Source organism: Marmota marmota, unplaced genomic scaffold (assembly GCF_001458135.2).
Source record: "Marmota marmota marmota unplaced genomic scaffold, marMar, whole genome shotgun sequence".
NCBI classification, from domain to species: domain Eukaryota; kingdom Metazoa; phylum Chordata; class Mammalia; order Rodentia; family Sciuridae; genus Marmota; species Marmota marmota.
This window is the reverse complement of record NW_026000108.1, coordinates 36,515,525-36,537,334: the sequence shown is the minus strand read 5'-3', so window position 1 is coordinate 36,537,334 and position 21,810 is coordinate 36,515,525.

The following is a 21,810-nucleotide window of genomic DNA, read 5'->3' as shown; positions in this document are numbered from 1 at the left end:
AGCTTAATTGCCTCCGATTCGGGCTCTGTGTGTGTGTTCTGAGGGGCCCAGCCTGTACACCCCAGATCCACGTCAGCTCAGCATTGCGTAGTGATCCTGAGCAAACAGCATTTAGACAGTTTATGGCTCCCTATGCCCACGCAGTTGAAGATGTCAGAGACTTGATCTCTCTGCGCCTGCCACCATGTTAGATCTCCTCAATGATATTCATGTTGCCCTTACAGCTTCCTGGCATAAGCAAATTCTTGGGATTATACAAACTGCTGCTTCTGTTTCCAGTCCAGATTTCTAGAAATGAAACCCTGCCGCCGTCGCCTCCGTCTCTGGGCCGCGCTCACGGGAGCTGCGCTCGTCTGCGACCGTAGCAGAGCCACCCTGGCCTCTGCAGCTCTTCAGCCCGGTGCCCGGCCCCTGGGGCCCAAGCGGCTGCCGCCGCGGCTCTCCATCCCCCTCCTCCGGAGCACGGGTCCCCTGGCAGGGGGGTGCAGAACGACCCCAGAGCAGGCTCTGCCCGAAGTTGCAGCGGTGAACAGGCCACCGAGGCACTCGAGGCTGCAGTCCAGCCTTCGGAGGACAGGGCTCGGCACGCAGCCCAGCTCCAACCTCTAGGTGCGGCTGCCGGACAATGTATACGGAGCCATCAAGACAGCAAGCAGAAAGCAAATAGCGGCTCCCGTGGAGTGGATTTTCGGCACAGAAACCACAGCCCCGCCAACAATCCCAATCCACAAACTCTCCCTGTATAAAAAATATTCAAAAAAAAAAAAAAGAAAAAAAGGCGGGGCGCACTGAGCTTTCTTTGTCTCCGGTACTTACAATCCACTGCTGATTACACATTCAGCTTCTCTGCCCGGAGCAAAGTGAAAGAGGAAGCAGATGGGAGCAAAGCGCCCGCGGCTCTGAGTAGCCAAGCATCCGGGAGCCAAGCGTCTCTTTTTCGATCTCTTTGTTCTTCCTGCTGCTTGGCAAAGTGGTCCGCTACAGATTAAGGGTGAAAGGAGCTCTAACAGACTGTGTGAAATCTCTATTAAAGCCACTGTTCTGAGCACCACGCTCAGCACTTCAGCAACCCCCGTACGCAGTGGCCATCTTCGGGAAAAGCCGTATGTTCCTATTATTCCTAGTTTTTCTAGTGTTTTTAACATGAAGGGGTGCTGTATTTTGTCAAATGTTTTTTCTGCATGTATTAAGATGATCATATGATTCTTGTTTTAAAGCCAATTGATATGATGAATTATGTTTATTGATTTCCATATGTTGAACCAACCCTGCAAACTGGCATGAACCCCACTTGATTGTGGTGCCCTTTTAAATATGTTTTTGTATGCAATTTGCCAAAATTTTATTGAGAATTTTTAACATATCTTAACATCATAAAAGCTATATATGCTAAACCCAAGGCCAGCATCATTTCAAATGGAGAAAAATTGCAAACATTCCCTCTATAGGTAAAGAAAAACTCAAGCTATGACTATTTGCCATTGACATGATTCTATATCTAGAAGTTCCAAAAAATCCCACTAGAAAACTTCAAGAAATAATAAATGAATTCAGCAAAGTAGCAGAATGTAATATCAACACCCATAAATCAAACGCATTCCTATACATCAGTGATGAATCTACTGAAATAGAAATTAGGAAAATAACCCCATTCACTATAGCCTCAAAAAAAAAAAACACACACCTGGGAATCAATCTAACAAAAGATGTGAAGGACCTCTGATGAAAATATAGAACCACTAAAAAAAAAAAAAAAGAAATTGAAGAAAACCTCAGAAGATGGAAAGATCTCCCATACTCTTGGATAGGCAGAATTAATATTCTCAAAATGGCCAAAAGCATTATACAAATTTAATGTAAATCCTATTAAAATTCAAATGACATACTTCGTAGAAATAGAAAAAGCAATCATGCAATTTATTTGAAAAAATAAGAGACCCAGAATAGCCAAAGTAATCCTTAGCAAGAAAAGTGAAGCAGGAGGCCTCACAATACCAGACCTTAAACTATACTCCTGAGCTATAGTAACAAAAATGTCATGGTATTGGCACCAAAACAGACATGTAGACCAATGGTATAGAATAGAAGACCCAGAGAAAAATCTGCATAAATATAGTTAACTCATACTAGACAAAGGTACAAAAATATTCACTGGAGAAAAGATAACCTATTGAACAAATGGTGCTGGAAAAACTGGAAATTCATATGTAGCAAAATGAAATTAAACCTCTATGTCTCATAACTAATTAAAACAAAGTAAGAAAATTATTTTAAAAAACCCTCTGTCTCACCCTGCACAAAAATCAACTCAAAGTAAGTCAAAGTATTAGGCACTAGAACAGAAACTCTGTGCCTAATAGAAGAAAAAGTTGGCCCAGATTTGCACCATGTCAGCCTACGATCTGACTTCCTTAACATGACCCCTAAAGCACAAGAAGTAAAATTAAGAATCAATAAATTGGATGGATTCAAACTAAAAAGCTTCTTCTCAGAAAAGGGAACAACCAATAATATGAGAAGAGAGCCTATAGTTTGGGAGAAAATATTTACCACATATACTTCAGATAAAGCATTAATCTCCAGGATATATTAAGAAATCAAAAAACTTAACACCAGAAAACCCCAAATAACCCAATAAATAAATGGGCTAAGGAACTAAACAGACACTTCACAGAAATACAATCGATCAACAAATATATGAAAAAATGTTCAACATATCTAGCAATTAGAGAATTACAAATCAAAACTACTCTAAGATTTCATCTCACTCCAGTCAGAATGACAATCATCAAAGATACAGGCAAAAATAAATGTTGGTAAGGATGTGGGGGGAAACGTACACTCATACATTGCTGTGGGACTGCAAATTGATACAATCACTATGGAAAGCAATATGGTGATTCCTCAGAAAACTTGGAATGGAATCACCATTTGACCAAACTATCCCACTCCTTGGTTTATACCCAAAGGACTTAAAATCAGCATACTATAGTGACATAGCCACATCAATGTTTATAGTAGCTCACTTCACAATAGCTAAACTATGGAACCAACCTAGGTTTCCTTCAATAGAGGACTGGATAAAGAAAATGTGGTATATATATATTCAATGGACTATTACTCAGCTTTAAAGAAGAGTGTAATTATGAAATTTGCTGGTAAATGGATAGAGTTGGAGAATATCATGACAAGTAAAATAAGCCAATCCCCCAAACCAAAGGCTGAATGTTTTCTCTAATATATGGATGGTAATTCACAATAAGGAGGGGCACTAGGGAAGATTAGAGTTACCTTAGATTAGGCAGAGGGGAGTGAAGGGAGGGGAAAGGAGGGGATACAGTGATAGGAAGAATAATAAAACATATAAATAAAATAAAATGTATAATAGAAAAATGAGAAATTATAGCCTATCTATGTGTGATATATCAATGTGTATAAATACGTTCTACTATCCTTGTATAACTAATTAAAACAAATTAAAAGGAGGGGATACAGTGATAGGAAGAATAAGAAAATGTATAAATAAGATTCAGAGAAGTCCGGCTCTCATTGTGGAGCGCTCCCTGCCTGTTCCACTGAGGTCTACAGCCTTGTACAGCGCTCAGGCTCAGGTTCCCTTTGATCTTCATCTCCCTAGTGACCTGCTCCCACTGTCTAAGCTGCAGGGCTTTGAGGCAGGCGACTCAGATGCCTTCCTGCCAAGCTTGACCCAGGCTCGGCCTCCCCAGGTGCACCACTCCTCTATAAGGTTTTGCTCTGGAAAGGAGCAAGTTCCACTGGAGGGATGACAGACTTCTGAACCCTTATCAGTCTTGAGAATATGCTCTCTCCTCCAGTGTCAGCCACTTAGGCTTTTTTTTTTCCCCCCTTAGCCTTCCGCCCCCACCATTTTCTCCTCCTCCAGGAGCATTTCTCACAATGTATTCTCAAAAGATTTAGAAACATTGGCCTCCCTTTTCCTGAAGGTAGAAGTCATGAAAAGAATGCTAAAATTAGTACACATTTTAAATCTCTTTTTCTTAACTTATCTCAGTAGTTGAGAGAAGAGCTTAAGGGTAAGGTTTCCAGAGAATCACTAGAGACCAGGGGGACCATCCAGCTAGTTTATTTTATTCTGGTTACCATGCCCTTGAATAAGAGCTAACAGAAGTCAACTTCCGCTCACACAGGCCAACATAGAAACAGGGCCCAAGGTCGGATATCCAGCAGTCTGAGCCACTTACAGTTGGTAAGTGCAGCCCCAGGATAGGAAGGGCAGCAGAATAAAATAGACATTATTATTGCTGTATGCATATAGGTGACTGTATGACCAATGTGATTCTGCAACCTGTACACTCAGAAAAATGAGAAATTATACCCCATTTGATTCAAATGTATGATATGTCAAGATCATTGTACTGTCATGTGTAACTAATAAAAAAAAATCCCCCCCCAAAAAAAGAAAATGTATAAATAATAAAATGTATATGACTGCATGACCAATGTGATTCTACAATATGTATAATAAAAAATGAGAAATTATAGCCTATCTATGTGTGATATATCAATGTGTATAAATACATTCTACTATCCACGTATAGCTAATTAAAACAAATTAAAAAAATTAAAAAGTAGTCCTTCTGTGTGTACTTGTGGTGTGTATCATTTAATTATTAATCACCTATTAATTTTAGACTTCCTACATTTCTTTTTGAACTGAAATATGAGTATATACTAGATATCATTTCACATCTGAGTCCTTCTGATTGCCAAATCCATCCATTGGAATGTGTTCTTTGCAATTCATTGTTTTTTAAACTCTCCCTTGGAGACTATTATTCCTGCATTGTTCAAACTAACTAAAAGAAAGATTACCATTATTTGGAATGTTTTTAAAATACTGAGAAAATTTAATGAAAGGCTTAAAATTTTGCAAACATAATCAAATACCAAGATAGTCATCTTATGTGAAATCTGAAATACATGGAAGAATAAATAAAAGACAATAAAATGAATAAAAGTAATAAGATTTTATTTACTTCTAAAGTAGGACTAATGTAACCAATATTTTCTAGTTTGCAAAAAAGAAGTATAAAATTTTGACTGCTGAACTTTCAGTGGAATATAAAAATTAAAGTCATTTGTAAGTAATTTCATTTTTAAAAGATCTCACTTGTGCATTTCAGTATTTGTCAAGTTAAGAACAATTTAGTAAAAAATCTGCCACATGGTTTTCTCTTTCCGTTTGTATTTCATTTATACAATAAATTTATAATGTTAAAAAACAACTGAGAACTATATGCAGCAAGTGCAGTACAAAATTCTCAACATAATTAATTTTCCTAAAAACTTTGTATCATTTAAACTATGAAATCATTTAATTTTAAGAAAAAACTAAGAATAATTTGAATCTGACAAACATGGTTTTTGTCCTAAGCATTATGCTAAGAACTAACATACAATAAGACATAGTTTTGGACTCCTCAAATTTTCTAATTAGTGCTGGAAATTTACATCTGTCCATTTGCTGTGGGCATTGGTTCTCTTCTACCTAGAGATGTGTTATGATTAAGGAACTCCCATTCTAAATAGTACAAACAATAGAATGTAACGGAAGCATGTGAACTTTTGCAATTTATCTAATTATGCGTGGTTTAAGGTGTCCCAAAGCCAGTACTGCTATATATCACATGGCTACTTTTTCTTAAAATATGTTTTCACTTTGACAGAAGAAATTGTTTTCTAAAAAGGGAGTCTGATTGCTACAACAAAACACTGCCTGATTATGGTATTTTACGGCTTAGGTTGACATCTCTTTGAGTTAGCCAGGATGGGATTTAAGCAAAACCCTGAACAGAGCTCCCAAGGACACCAACTACTCAGATCATGGAACTAAAACTTGAAAGAGGGTTTAAACCATGCTCTCTTCCTGATTGAATTTTATTGAAACCAGGAACATAAAAAGATATTGCCTCTTTTGTGATTTGAAAAAAAAAATCAATAAGGGAAGAAGGCATAAGTCAAGTATTCTACACTTTGATAGAAAAACCACAGGCAGTCTGAGAAGTATAATATAAAAAGGTAGAGACATAATTGGAGGGGTAAGATTTTCAAGAGCAGTGATCAAAGGAGAGCCAGGACATATGAAAAAAAAAAAAAAAGTACCAAGGCCATCACAAACAGATTTCCAGAAGAATATATTATGTAGCTGGAGCACAGACCTGCCAAGCTTAGGACAAGGGTCTTTGGATACATACTCTGAAAACAACAACAAAAACAAAAGAGCAATAATTAGAACTTAGCATGAAAGACAGCAAGAGGAAAACAGTTACAGTTAAAAACTGGTATAAAATTTGAGATAGCAGTCACATCTCTTGGGACAAAGGTTATGAAATGATGGAAATGTATTGCAATTGGTGGATAATGACAGGGAAAGTGGAATTAAATTTCTAATTACAAAAATCATGTTTTTACATGAAGTTCTAATCAATAGTACAATACTCTGACTCACTCAACACAAAGTCAATTTTAAAATACACTTGGGAGACAAAAAGCAATCATTTGGGGATGGTTTGAAATTATAAAGGAGGTAATTATGAACAATTTTCAAGTGTTTATTATAAAAGAAAAACTACATTTGAAATAAACAATTGAGTGCAAAACTTAAATTATATTATAAGGTTTCTGAATTTTGGGTTGTTTAAAACATAAAAGGGAGATGATTCTTCAAGAAATGTTAAATATACTATTTATCGCTGGGGTAATTGAGGATAAAGAAAGTTCATAAGTTATAGTTTAGGGACAGTTGAAAAGAGAAAGATATGAGATTTCACTATTAATTTCAAACATACTAGAATGTGACTTGCTTTAAGAAGAATAACAAAAATGGTGCTTTGTAGGAGGAAACAAAAGAAAAACAAAAAGGAAAGAACTGCACTTTAATGCTTGGCCATAGGACATATTGTTCCAAACCTACCTGCATCCTTGATGTTACAGATATGCAGTTTCCCTCTATTTAATACTGCTCTGTAGGATGGAACTACAGAATACTGTATACATTGTGTAGATAAGAAAACTGGGTCTAATTCTTGGATGAAAAATAGAATAAAGCATGTTTTCAAAAAATAATAAGATAAATTTCATAGGAAAATTTCCACATTGTAGTTGACTTCATGCTTTGATTTTTTTATTCTATAATACTGTCAATGTATAGAATCTTTTATTCTGAGAAAGGCAAGTTTTTCTTTTTGGTACACCTTCTTTCACATTTATCCATAGTGTGTGGTGGATATGAGTATGTTAAAAGTTAAGAGATGCTTTAAAACACCTATTTCCTGATATAACTTCATTGAAACCAGGTCAGTACTTTATTCATGATCTTTGGAATAAATGTAGACTGTCATTCAGTAAATATGGAAGGGGGCCTATAATTCTACATTTTAATAGTTCCTAACTGATGCTTGTTAGGAAGACATACTCTCAGTAGCAAGTGTCCAGGTCATGTTTGGAAAACGAAGGAGGTAAGCTAGAGGGCCCCTGAAACTCTTTATGCTTCCACTCTGTATTCTTTTAACATTGGTTTAAGTTTGTATTTCTGAAAACATTTGTTGTTCTAAAAGACCCTAGTGAAGAGGTTAGGAACTGAAGGACATTGAGAATCCTCATCCAAATCCTTGAAAGGGGAGGCAATTTGTCCATGGGTATGGAACGACTCACTAAGATGTGAGCTTTTCATCTTTGTATCACCTTTAGAGTATCATGAGATCTGAAACGTAATTTACATTTTGAAGGCACAAAAGCATGTTTAGCCATTTAGTTTTCTTTGTTTCTGAATATTATTTAAGTTTTTAATTATAAGTTTCTTTAGATTCTATTTTCATATATTATAAAAGTCTATGTTCTGGCTGGGACAAATTGATGGTTTCCTCACTAAAGCAAGTGGCCAGATGGATAGGAACAGGAATTAACATAAAAAAGCTACTGAAAGGAGTGAGTGGTTTGAGGACTATCATATCTTGTGTTTCAAAATGAGGTAGATTCTCAGGACATAAAACAAAACAATAAATATCCACTATGTCAGGACCAAAACAAAAAAATAAAATCCAACAGAAAGATGGAACAAGAAGCCAGGGAAGGTAGAGATGAATGGTGAAATTCTATGTAATGCAAGAAGAAAGAAGATTTTGGTATCAAACAAGCTGGGCACTAAGTATACAACTGAGTTGCCAAACCTTAGTAAATGTAAATGTAGAAATATTTCCTGAAAAGAGGGCCAGTAAGGCTGATGTTGAAATGAGGCCAGTGAAGTGAGGAGCACTTTGCAAAGTCCAGAGATGGACTGGTCCTTCAAGACTAGAAGACCTCCTATGGCTTGTATTGTGATACTTTAAGTCTCTGAGAGGTAAAATTTGGAGCCTGGTATTTGAATTTGCTATTTATTAAAATGAAAATAAGCAACATCATAGCCAATAGGATAAAATATAATTCAAGGAATTAAGAAGAGAACCTACCATAACACTCATGATTATACTGTAATCAAAAATTAAAAGTTGTTGTAAAGATACTCTCTTTATCCTCTCATCATTAATTCCATAGTCTTTCCTTATTTGCCAGCTTGATGCCAAGAGTTATAGAGTCTAGAAGACAGCTGAGTATAGAATAGGGGAGAACATGAGTTGGTGCATAATATGGAGGAGAGCAACAAGAAACATATTCACAGAACAACTATACGATTGAGAAGTACTCTTACAGCCTATTAGCTGCTTATTTGCTGGTTATTTATCATGGAAGCTTTTTAAACCTAACTAATGCACATATTTAAATTTAAATAGTAAGCAGTGTGGTTCTGTAGGAAAGCACTTAAATTTTATGCAGTGGCTTAATAGAATGATTGTGAAAGCAAATATAGAAAGCCATAAAGCTGGAGATCCCTGTTTATCAAGGCAAAAAATTTGATAAAACTGTTACCTTTTTAGCTTTTTGAGTTCTTTATATACCCTAGCGATTAGTGCTGTATCTGATGGGTGAGGGGTAAAAATTTGCTCCCAAGATATAGGCTTTCTATTCACCTCAGAGAAGCTAAACACCAAAACAAAACAAAACAAAAACAAATAACCCAATCAATAAATAGACAGATACTTTTCAGAAGATGATATACAATAAATCAACAAATATATGGAAAAATGGTCATCATCTCTAGCAATTAGAGAAATGCAAATCAAATCAAAACTACTCTAAGATTTCATCTCACCCCAGTCAGAATGGCAGCTATGAAGACAAACAACAATAAGTGTTGGTGAGGATGTGGGGGAAAAGGTACACTTGGTGGGACTGAAAATTGGTGCAGCCATTATGGAAAGCAGTATGGAGATTCCTTGGAAATATGGGAATGGAACCACTATTTGACCCAGCTATCCCTCTCCTTGGTCTATACCCAAAGGACTTAAAACAGCATACTATAGCGACATAGCCACATCAGTGTTTATAGCAGCACAATTCACAATAGCTAAACTGTGGAACCAACTTTCAATAAATGAATGGCTAAAAAAATGTGGCATATATGCACAATGGAATATTACTCAGCAATATAAGAGAATAAAATCATGCATTTGCAGGTAAATGGACGGAGTTAGAGAAGATAATGCTAAGAGAAGTTAGTCAATCCCAAAAAACCAAATGCCAAATGTTTTCTCCGATATAAGAGGGCTGATTCATAGTGGCGTAGGGAGAGGGAGCATGGGAGGAATAGACAAACTCTAGATAGGGCAGAGAGTTTGGAGAGGAAGGAAGGGGGCAGGGGTTAGCAATGATGGTGGAATATGGTGGACATCGTTATTCAAAGTACAGATATAAAGACACAAATTGGTTTGAATACACTTTGTATACAACCAGGGATATGAAAAATTGTGCTCTATATGTATAATAAGAATTGTAATGCATTCTATTGTCATATATAAATAAAAAATAATTTAAAAAACTTGTTACTCTGATAATTTAGAAGGCATATCAAGTTCCTAAAACATCTGTATATTTTGAGAAACTTGCTGGAAAGAGACAGAGTATTAGGATTTGTTATTTGTCTCTTTATGCTTTACAAATGTACTATGAAAAGATAAACTAGTTTTCAAACATAAATGATAGACACTGATATTAAGTGATTGAAAAAACTCACCAATATTTTCTAAAGTTCACGTATTAGTAACTAAGACTGACAATGCTTTGAAGGCATAAGGACCATATAAACTTTTCAGGTAGAAAAGAATACTCAATTTTAGGACCATATAAAAGTAAGGACATTTCCCTTCAATGCACACCTATTGTTTTTATTTACCTCAATGTGTTGGAAATTGAACTTTTAAATTTTATTTGTTTATTTAGTGAGTAAGGATCAGGGAAAAAATCAAGGGGAAGACAGTAGCAATAAATATTGAGAACATATCTAAGAAAAACTTTTGGTTTTAGTTTCTGACCACCAAACTGACTATTAAAAATGATGAAATTTTCAAGGGAACCATATTTTTGTATTCTTCTACATTTTTTTGCTAAGAAATACATAAACCTAGTCACAGAATAACTTGTGACTGTGAACAAATATAGCTCATATTTCCAATTGCCAAAATTGGAAGCAACCTAAAAAAGTTAAACAGACTTCCAACCCCTAAACAGGACATCCTCCCTGTATACTCACGGTGGATAAAGCCAAGCACAATAGAGGACAATGGAAAATATGGTTCCTTACAGATGTCCAAATCTAGGTCTAAACAAGGAGCAGGGTAGAGTTCTTCACAATCACTGTACAGTAGGATTCTCTCATAGAATGGATCAGTGACTACTATGTTTTCCCATTTCCCCTTCATTGAAGGAGTTTTCATGGGTCACATCATTTTCTGTCCCATAATTGTACACTAAGTTGTTTGTATTAATGAAGGATAAAGCAAGTTTGTCATGTTAGTTTATATATCACTAAACTGTAAGGAAACATTTTAGAATATAAAGAACAAGACAGCATATTACTTAAAGACGCTGGACTTCTTTCTAAGAGGAGAATAGTTATGTTTGTACTATGACTAGACAGAGAAATACAAATGGTTAATTTGTGTCAAGAAAAGATTATAGCAAACACTGCTGGCTATTCACAGAATCCATTTCTTTTTATTTTCTGGGCACAGAGTCAGATTATATTTCTCAGAATCCTTTGTAGTTAGGCATACCTATGTGCCTGAGTAGCAGCCAATGTAATGTGAGCAGAAATGATTTATACAACTTATAGGTAATTCCCTAAAATATCTTATACTTGAATTTTCAGAGATATTCTCCTCCCATCTGCAGTATTCAGGGTTCCTCTAGGACCAAAGAGAGTTCCTCTTATTGAAGCTCCACCCAGAGGAATGAAAACTTGGGTTCTAAATTGCTGCATGGAAGAAAGCCTCCTCTCTATACATGGGTAAGTAGGAGACAATAGAGAACAGTGCTTAAGAGCATGGACTTTGGATTCATATGTGAGTTCTAATGCCCCCACTTCTGTGAATTCATGCACATCAATTATCTTCCCAAACCTCTATTTGCTTAAATGTGAAGAAACATGAATAATAGTACTTCTTTTAGAGTTAGTCTGAGGATTGGATCTTGAACCTATTATCTTCCATATATTACATTATTCATTTTGCTTGTTATCTGAAAGATGCAATAAGGCAGTGTTTTTATTTTTGTATGATTTATTTTATGCTTTTTCCCCAGAGCTTACAACAGGGTATAATTTTCAATAAGGAGTCCAAATTATGTTTAAATATGTGAATGAAATACTTATCAAGGTCAGTAATACATAGAAGATTAAATAATTACTTCCTATTATCACTGCATTGTTATTATCTAACTTATATCTTGTTTTCACAAAATCATAATAATTTCTTATAATTTATTTATATAAGATTTAATAAATTTAAGAATTTATTATTGTGTTTTTATAATAAGTATTATTGTAAACCATTGTGTAATATAAGTCATTTTTCTTTATTTAGTGAGGCATAATATAAATGAGAAAACACTGCTTTTCATTGTTTATCTCTTTTTTAAATATAATAATTAATAGTTATATTTAATGGTTATTTTTATTTAATAAAGGTCCATTAAAGCATTATAATTGAGTGAGAAAACTTGGTTCTAAATTATCCTTATATAGTACCATAACCATTAATGGAAGATAGTTATACTATAGTTTTAAAAGTGATTCATTTTTGAGACTCACTGAAGCAATATGGTGAACAGCGGAAGTTTTCAACAGTGGCCCTAATAACATTCAGGGTGGATAATTCATGCTTTGTGGGTGGTAGGGCACTGTCTATATTTTAGGATGTTTAGGATCTTGCCTGACTCACTAGATGCCAATAGCACCCTTTGTCCCTTGTGTGACAATCAAAAATATTTCATCCATTGTCAGAAGTCCCCAAGAAATAAGATTGTCTTTTCTTTTCTTTCTTTTTATTTATTTATTTCATACATGACAATAGTGGAATGCATTACATTCATAATTATCTATTCACAGCACAATTTTTCATAACTCTGTATATAAAATATGTTCACTCCAAGACTGCCTTTTCTGGAGAACCACTGATGTACGGTTTTCATGCATTCAGTTTTCAAGTAGTTACCTGAAAAATATGTATGATGTCATTAAAATTTATGTATTAAGCATTACTCTGTATCTGACATAGTTCTGTGCACTGGAACCACAGCAGTGAGTAAAAGAGAAAATTCTTTTGTAACAAAGCTAATCTTAGAAGAAAGTAGAGAATAAATAAAAAACCAAAATGATATATAATACAAAGTCAGGTGGTGAGAGGTGATATGTAGAAAATCAAGCTAAATGTATGGATTATTATTGTGTCTTTTATTTTCAATATGTTGATGTTATAACTTCAGAAGCCTTGCTGACCCTAGGACTGTTTTCTAAGGGTTAATTAATTCTTAGAGAAAGTAAACTCATGCATATGTGCTGTTCAAATCCAAACCCATCAGTTCAGAGCCCTCATACTCACACACCTTGTCTGTTGGACTCTTATACCCCTGACCACTATCCACACACCCTGCTTACCCCTGGGTCAAATACCAGACAACTAGGACAGCCACTATGCTCCAGAGTTGATTGAAATTATTATTAAAATTAATCAATCCCAAGCCTGTTTTTTTCTGCTCGGCCCATTCTGATTTTCAGAAATCATCATAATGGCCCTTGCTTACACTTTCTCATTTTCCTTTTGCATCTTGAGTGACCCTGGTGCTTCACTGTGTGGTCCCATAGTTTGTTGCCTCTTCTCCAGGAACCATGAGTAATATGCTTATCTTTTTGATGGAAATTATCTCCTGACCTGTTAGCCTTATTATACTTCAAATTTTCTAAGAATATACTACATTTTAAAAGAATGACGAATAGTAATGAGTGCTGTATTTTAGATGGGGTAGTCTGGAAAGATTTCTCTGAGGAAGTGGTATTTGCAAAGAAACCACAAGAAATTAAATGAACTGTGACTGTACCTAGAGTCAGTGTTTCTGGCAAAGAAATCACAAAGGCAAAAATCCTGAGATATGAGCATGTGCACACTTAAGCAAAATAAAGGAGCCCAGGGTGACAGTTGCATACGAAGATGGGGGGCAGCAGAAGAAGCTGGTGAGGTATATAGGGATCACATGACTTAAGTGTCTGGTAGCCATTGTCAGGTCTCTGACTTTTAGTTTGATTATGCAAGGCGTCTGAGGCAGGCCTGCCAGCAGGAAGTACATAATAGGTTACACTTTTAAAAGTTTTCTAAGGGTGCTATTTAGGAAATACTGTAAAAGGAAAGAGTGGAAATAGGGAGAGCTGTCTAGTGTTCAGAAATTATTGCAGATTGAACTAGGGGAGCAGCTATGGAGGTGGATACATTTTGAATAGAGAGCCAATAGGATGAAGGGGTTTTTCTGACCAACTGGGTTTGCTGTGTGAGAAACCAGTTCAGGGAAGGCTAAATTTGAGGTGCCAATTCAAGACATACATACTATTTAATCAGTGTGTGTGTGTGTGTGTGTGTGTGTGTGTGTATCACTGGTGTCTCAAAGAATGGTAGGGGAGTATAATAAAATTTTTGAGGTAATTAAGATATAGATAGTACTTAAAGTCACCCAACTGGATAAGATCAACTCATGATTTTATATCCCAATTATAAATGTAGAATAAGAGTCAGCTGTGATTGTGCACGCCTGTAATCCCAGCAATTTGGGAGACTACGGCAGGAAGATTTTAAGTCGGCCTCAGCATCTTAGTGAGGCCATGTCTCAAAATTAAAAAACAATAATAGAAATGGGTGGGTATGCAGCTCACTGATAAAATGCCTCAATCCCCAGTACCAAAATAAATAAATATAGAATAATAAATAAAAATAAATATCATATTTAGACTTGAAAAATATCATAAAGAATAAAGGAATGAAAAATCTCAATGATCAATTTCTTTGTAATTAGCAACCAGGTTAAAAATAACTTTACTTGAATCCTCTAGACTATTGGAGGTCATTACCTTTTCCTTGCCAAAAGGCTATTTATTGAAGGAGAGAATAAAAAATGTGGAAGAGTGATTACTTTTTTCCTTCTTTCCCCCTTCAAAAGTTATATTTTTAGTCTCACATCATCAAATGAAAGATTATTTCTTTATTTACTGTATTGCGGATTAAACCCAGGGCCTTGCATATGCTAGGCATATTTTGAATCAAGGTATTGCTAAATTGCCCAGATTGGCCTGAAGTTTCTTCCTGCCTTAGTTTTCCACATAGCTAGGATTACAGATATACATCAGCATCCCTGGCTAATTATGTATTTTTAATTCTTAACCTGGCCTATTACGGTCCTCTTCTTTTAAAAATATCTTCATTTTGGCAGGATACTAGATAACAGCACTCTAATGATAGTAATACATAACATAATATTGATTTCAATTGGTCCGTGTGGATTAGCATAATAATAGGTCAATTAAAAACTCCAACAACTAATCTTAAAAGTGCATTAGCAACATAAACACTAATGAGTTCTTTAGAGCCACTATTCTTTGCCTCTGTCATTGCCAGAGTGAGGCAGACTTACAGAGAATGTTTTACTTCTTATCTGAATCCCTTTCCTTGATTTATTACTCCAGTTCTTGACAATTTCTCAATATAGATTCTGCAAAAATAAAGGAGAAGTAGTTTTATAAGAGAATTTAGAAAGGAAAACTTAGGCCCATATGTAAAACTGCAAGGAGAAATCTAATTTTCAAGGGAATAACTATTTAGTTATCCCACACATTCATATACATAGATGCATAAGGACATACACAATATTCTGTACCATATTTTATAGCTAAAAATGTCTGTTACTCATTTTGTTGCTTTTCTTCTTTGTTTAGCAGAGGGACGTTTTAACTTTGTTGTGTATGTTGTTGAAGTATCTCCAAGTAATTTGTTAGAGTCCTCCTGTTGAAATCCAGGACTCATGACAAGCTGTCTCCTTTCACCAGCAATTGTTGTCAGGCAAGGTTAAGACATGTTTGAATTTGAGATGAAGATGTTTAATTTATAAATGAGCCAATTTGGTGTAGCTGGTGAAAAAATTCTTATAATTGCCAAAGAACTTTGCTGAAGTTAGAGACAGGTTTCCTCTAGTTGGTTGATATATGAAAGACCAATGTGTTTTAAAGTATCAAATCCACAAACTGTTCTTTTGTATTTGCTAAGGCAAAGACCCTAGTTGTAAGTAATCCACCAAATCTTGAGCACTTTTCACTCCTTTTCAATACAAACACATGTAAATCATCTGTAAACACCTTCCGCATATACAATGCACTCTTTCTTTCTCTATTAGTCTCCTTGATAACTGAACCATAAAGGTGGGTTAATATTAGCCCAATATCACTAATATGTTTTATGTATACAAGGCACAGTTATTACACTGTCATCCATACGATTGCCCTTATTATGATTAACAATTGCCATTATAATGATCACTGTACTAGTTGACCCATAACAACTACTCACTATAGATACAAGCAGAGATTGAATGTTTATGAGGAAGGTCAAAGCCAGCTCATAATACAAATTGTGAACGCTGAGTTCCTGCTAAAATTTCTCTCTCAGCGATATACTATTTCTACTAGAAACAGGTGTAAAGAAGGGCAGGACAAGAGCCTGGATCTCAGACACAGAAATAGACAGACAGAAGGATTCTATATAGGAGTGTTGTATGCTAATCAATATCTTCCCCAACATTGTTCTGTAAACAATGACATTTTTTTTTCTTTACTAGGAAGATGCTTTAATTTTCCCTGACTTGAGTACGATATGTAAATTCACTATTTTAGTTGGCTAAAATTGTGATAGTAACGTATTCCTGATTGGGTGGTTTAAATATTAGAAACTTATCTTCAGAGTCTAAAAGCAGAAATCAGAAACAGAGGTGTTAGGAGGATTAATTTCATCTAAGAGCCAAGACGGAAAGATTTGTTGGTGGCCATCTTTTTCCTATGTCTTGACATTGTTTTATCTTTGTACACGTGTGTTTAGATTTTCTCTTCTAATAAGGATACCAATCATATTGGACAAAGGCTTACCCAAATGATTTCATGTCACCTTAATTACCTCTTTAAAGACCATGTCACATTGAGGTACTTGTAGTTACGACTCAACATATGAAAAATTGGGGGGAGGCATGTAATTTAGCTCATAATTCCCACTTTCTTGTTATTTTTTGATCACTTATAGTATATATCTTGCATGGTAAATATAGGATGTGTACTTGTTTTCTGTGTTAAATACACTTTTTCTAAACATTCTTGTTCTCTTCCCATAATTCTTTTCTATCTTTGTTGTTGTCAGATCAACATAATCAAGCAATCAATGGTAAAGATTCAAATATATCAAGGTATTGATAGTACAACAAAATTAATCATATAAGCTATTGAAAAGCAATTCCATAGTTCATGACCATCAATTGAAAAAGTTTAAGGATTGTGAGTCCACAAAAAGTATGTTTAATAATATAAGCTTTAATGATTAACCACAAACACTTAAATTTCAATCACTCTTTTGAAAATGAATACTGCAAATTGTGAACCAAATAGACCAAACAGACTTAAATCTGAGTAACATGTCATTGAAAATATTTTAAATCCTTAACACACTATAGACTGCTCTATAGCTGCATGTGTACCTGAAATGTGACTTCCAGCCCTTACCTTCAGAAACTAGTGGCATAAAAAAAACAGTAGGAAATAAAAAGAAAATTTCTTTTACTTTCTGATACATTGTTCATTAAAGGAAAAAGTAGGCAGTCAGGTTCAAAACTTACAAATCTACGCAGGAAATAAAAATGAAGGGTAATCATGTGAAGACAAATAATCTGACACAGTTAATAGTTGGAAAACAGAGAACTGGATACAAAAATAGACCAATGGATGTTTGTAATCAGTCAATTAGAAATGTCTTTCAATTTTTTTTTTCCTTTTGCAAACCAAAGTATCCTGTGCCTGTGCAGTACAATTAAAGCTCTGCTCAAACTAAAATTTTTTTTTCTCTAAATACATAAAGAGTTTAGCACCCCCCACAAAAAAAGCTATAAAGGAGTCATGCCATTGATTTTGTAAAGGTCGGGCGAGGGTCGGAGGAAGAGACCACCAAGAGACTGTCTCATGCAACAGCAAAGGGTTTATTGGGGGTCCAGCATGCTGGGGCTCAGAGCTCACTTGAATAGAGCAGAGAGAGCCCCGGGAACAGCTTAAGCAGAGCTTATATACTTTCCTTGGAGAGGGCAGGGACTTCACATACAGCATAGCCAATCATTGCACGGTTTCTGGGAGGGGTTGTTTTCGTAGAGCAACCAGATGATCAGGGGAGATTTCAACATACATTTAGTGGGCATTTCCGGGAGTTGTTTTCAACTTCTACATGAGTTTCAGGTTCCAGGAAAACAGAACTTAATTCTTACATTCTTAACCTTTTCAATTTAAGGTAGAAGGTATAGATTCTTACTAAGTATTTTGACTCAAAAGTGTTCTCTGATGCTTTTGAGATACCTGTAGTTATCAAAGGGTCAAGTACACTGCTTTTGTGTATCTCTTGGGCTGCTCACCTGACAGAAACCATGGCCCAAGGAAGATGTGTCTGGAAACACTCATCAAAATTAATCTGAAAAGCCCTGTATCCTAAAGCTCTCCAACTGACACCTGCAGAGATGAATAGAAAATATAGTGGTTTGTCTGTGGGTTTGACATGAGAAAAAAGGAAAATAGAAACATTCTCCAACATGATAAGTCTTAGTTTAAGAGAGTCTCACAACATTTTATGATTTACTGTTGGTTTTATAGTTAAACTACAGGCATTTTGATCTCTGGGATTTCTACTTAGAATGGCCATAAAAAACATAATTTTATAACTTATTAACATAGACAATTTAATTATATATAATATTTATATATAATAATTATATTGAATATATATGAATTTTATATATATATATATATATATATATATATATATATATATATATATATATAGTCCCTGGGGTATACTGTAATAATAAATGGAAATAAGCAAACTAAATTTAGGAAGATCTAAAATGTCAGGGTGAATGATGGGGTTTAGAGCATACAATTGAAATTATCAGCTTTCTGACACTACACCTATTTAACCACTTTTAGAGAAGCTAATGCAGATTTTAATGTCAAGTTCTGATCTCCATGGCAACACTTATGCATGCTAAAAGCACCCACATGACTCTGAAACTTCTGGGTTTCACACACTGAATCAGAGTTTAATCAGCTCTTTAGCCTACTGGGAATAGGAAAAGTAGGAGAAGCATAAATGGAGTCAGTATCTACTGACAGTTGCAATCTGTCATTTTCAATTACCTAAAGGCTAAATAATAAAGACCTTTCCCAGACTAGAGATTGGAGTTTCAAGCAAAAATTTATCTCTTTGCTGCCTCCAATAAAATGCTGCCACACTCTACTAATATAATAGGAGAAACTCTTAGAAAATGTCAAAAGAATTTTCCTTCCCATGTTTAGCTAAATTGTGCTGCTTCCCCCGCCTTCACCTCAAAGTACTGAAAAATTCCAAGTCACTAATAGAGTTACTTGATAGGGCTGAAATTATATTGGACAGAATATAGTAGTCTATCTATTCTAATTTCTACTTTATTTTATCTACCTATTATACTTTTTTGGGTAATTTTCCCCAACTGTGTAGTTTGCCAATTCGGACAGGACCATGAAATATACATGAAAGTACAGAGGAAGTAACCTATGACATTTTGATATCTTATTATCCATTTTTTAAGAATAATACCGATGCAGAAAAGATCCAATTCTGTATTTATGTCTGTGAAATAGTATCAAATATATTTTGTTGCAAAAAAACTTTATTCAAAAATATATTTTGTTATGAGCCATGAAAATTCTAAAAATATGAATGAAATGGGATTTTTGAGTCATGAATTTAAGAATTCATAATTCTACTCTAATTCATATTCCCTCAATTTTCAATGTATACAAATACATAAGCTGTGTTCAAACTTGATATTTCTTATTTATAATTAATAAATTATAATAAATTAAAAGTTCTTGATTTCAGATATAATCAGGGTTATAGAGAAGTCATAACCTTCTATTAATCTATAAATATTAATCAAGAAGTCTTCAGAAAGTAAGCATACATCTTCAATAGGATCATAGCCAAACTGATTTTCATATGGAGTGTGGGCACTTGATTCTCTTCCCCCACTGCCATCCGCTTCCTTTTTATCATCAGTTTTACTGAATACCATTGAAAAAATTTAATTATAATGTAACTTCTAATAATGGTGCCAAAGAGGATACATGATTCTTCTCTGAGGAAAGTTAGTGCAAAAATGGATACAATTGTCAGAAACAATCATTTTAAGGCATTGGAGAGACACTAAAGGCATACAACCATTAAGTCTTTCTTAAAATCATTGCAGAGGCTTCAAACAATAATGGTACGAGATAGTGGTTCTTGGTGCTTAAAGCTGTGCCTGTCATCTGCTTTTTCCCAACACACACACACCCAACTCAGTTTGGAAGATTTATAACTTTACCTTGAAAATAAGAGGCTGGACTGTCAAACATGTCAAACTCAGTCCCTGGTAGAAAGTGAAAACTTAAAATTTTCCTGACCCAATATTGCTTTCTGGTTTGTACAATCAGTAAGCCAAAAATTTATTGGAGGGTATTCTAAATATGAAACAACCTTAACAGTAGTGAGATAAATTCTACATAGTTAACTGGCTAACTGACAAACCCAGATTTGATGAGGGAGATCCCAGAAAGTCTGGCAAAATGTGAAAGGCAAGGACAATGGAGAATGGGCTACAAATTTTAATTCATGTTTCAACCCAAGCACAGTTGAATTCAGTTTCATAAGCCACAAATATTTCTGAGCCTACTACATGATTTCCAAAAGCAACAATTGTATAAGTTTTAGATAATAAAGAAATGCTTGAGCTGAAACAAACATAAAAACAAAACTCACATGGTGGAAGCATATAAAATACAAATAGGAGTAAACTTAAAAAGTCCACAAAGATGAAAGGATAATTTCAGAAATAAAATAAAATGGCTTATAATTGAGAATATAAGATAATATCCATGAGCCCATATTGATAGAAACAAATAATTGAATAGATAAATACATAAAGGAAAATCTCCTAAGCAAAAAAAAAAATCCCAAATAATTTATTTAAGTAGTCCACCCTTAGTGAGAGGGAATATGACTATTAATTCTTGAAATATAGTATGCATCTAGTAACTTGCTTTTAAAGAATACTCCAGGGAAAGCGAGGGAAAGTGTAAATATATGATGGAGAAACTACCTGAGCTTGGCGATCAATGTTAACATCAACAGTGATAAGTCGAGTTGATTTGTCTGAACTCTTGTTATGATAAGATGAGAATGGCACTTCAACGCTGTGGTCTTACCCCATAACAGCAGTCTAAGTAGAAGAAAAGCATCAGATAAATTATAATTTAGTGACATTCTACAAAACACCTGAGCAGCACTCCTCAAAATTCTTGAGGTTATCAAAAACAAGAAAAGTCTGAGAAACTGTCATGGTCAAGAGGAGACTAAGGAGACACGATGGCCAAATGCAGTGTGGAACCTGTGTGACACATACAGCAGAAGAAAAAATCAGGGAAATTTTAGAGCAATATGAGCATGGACTTTAGTTAACAATAATGTATCAATATTTATTCATTAGGTCCAACATGAGAACCAGGTGATCATATCAAATGTCACCTGAATTTTAGCAAAATATCACTCTAGTCACTGTTTGAGACACATTCTGCTGCTGATATGTCTATTTCAAGTATTCATAAGTCTGGAATGAGTACAAATATCTACACCCCCTCAGCCACCTCCTGAGCAAAGACTAGGATAGTGAGGAAAGGAATAGGATTCACAGCTCCCTTGCCTTCAATTGGTGAATGAAATTAGTGTGAAATCAAATAGGAGTGTGTCTGTGTTGGGGCTAGAGAAGGAGCAGAAGGCACCTAAAAATCTCACTTATTCTGCCAAAGAGTTAATGAAACTCCTATAATTTAAATGTTTTTAGATAACCAACCTTTCTTCCTTACTTTCTCCCTTCCTTTCTTCCTCACCTCCCTTCCCTTCCCTTCCCTTCCCTTCCCCACCCTTCCCTTCCCTTCCCTTCCCTTCCCTTCTGTCCATTCCCCTCCCCTCCCTTTCCCATCCCCTCCCTTCCCCCCCAAGTCCCTCCCTCCCTCTCTCCTTCCTTCCTTCCTTCCTTTCTTTCTTT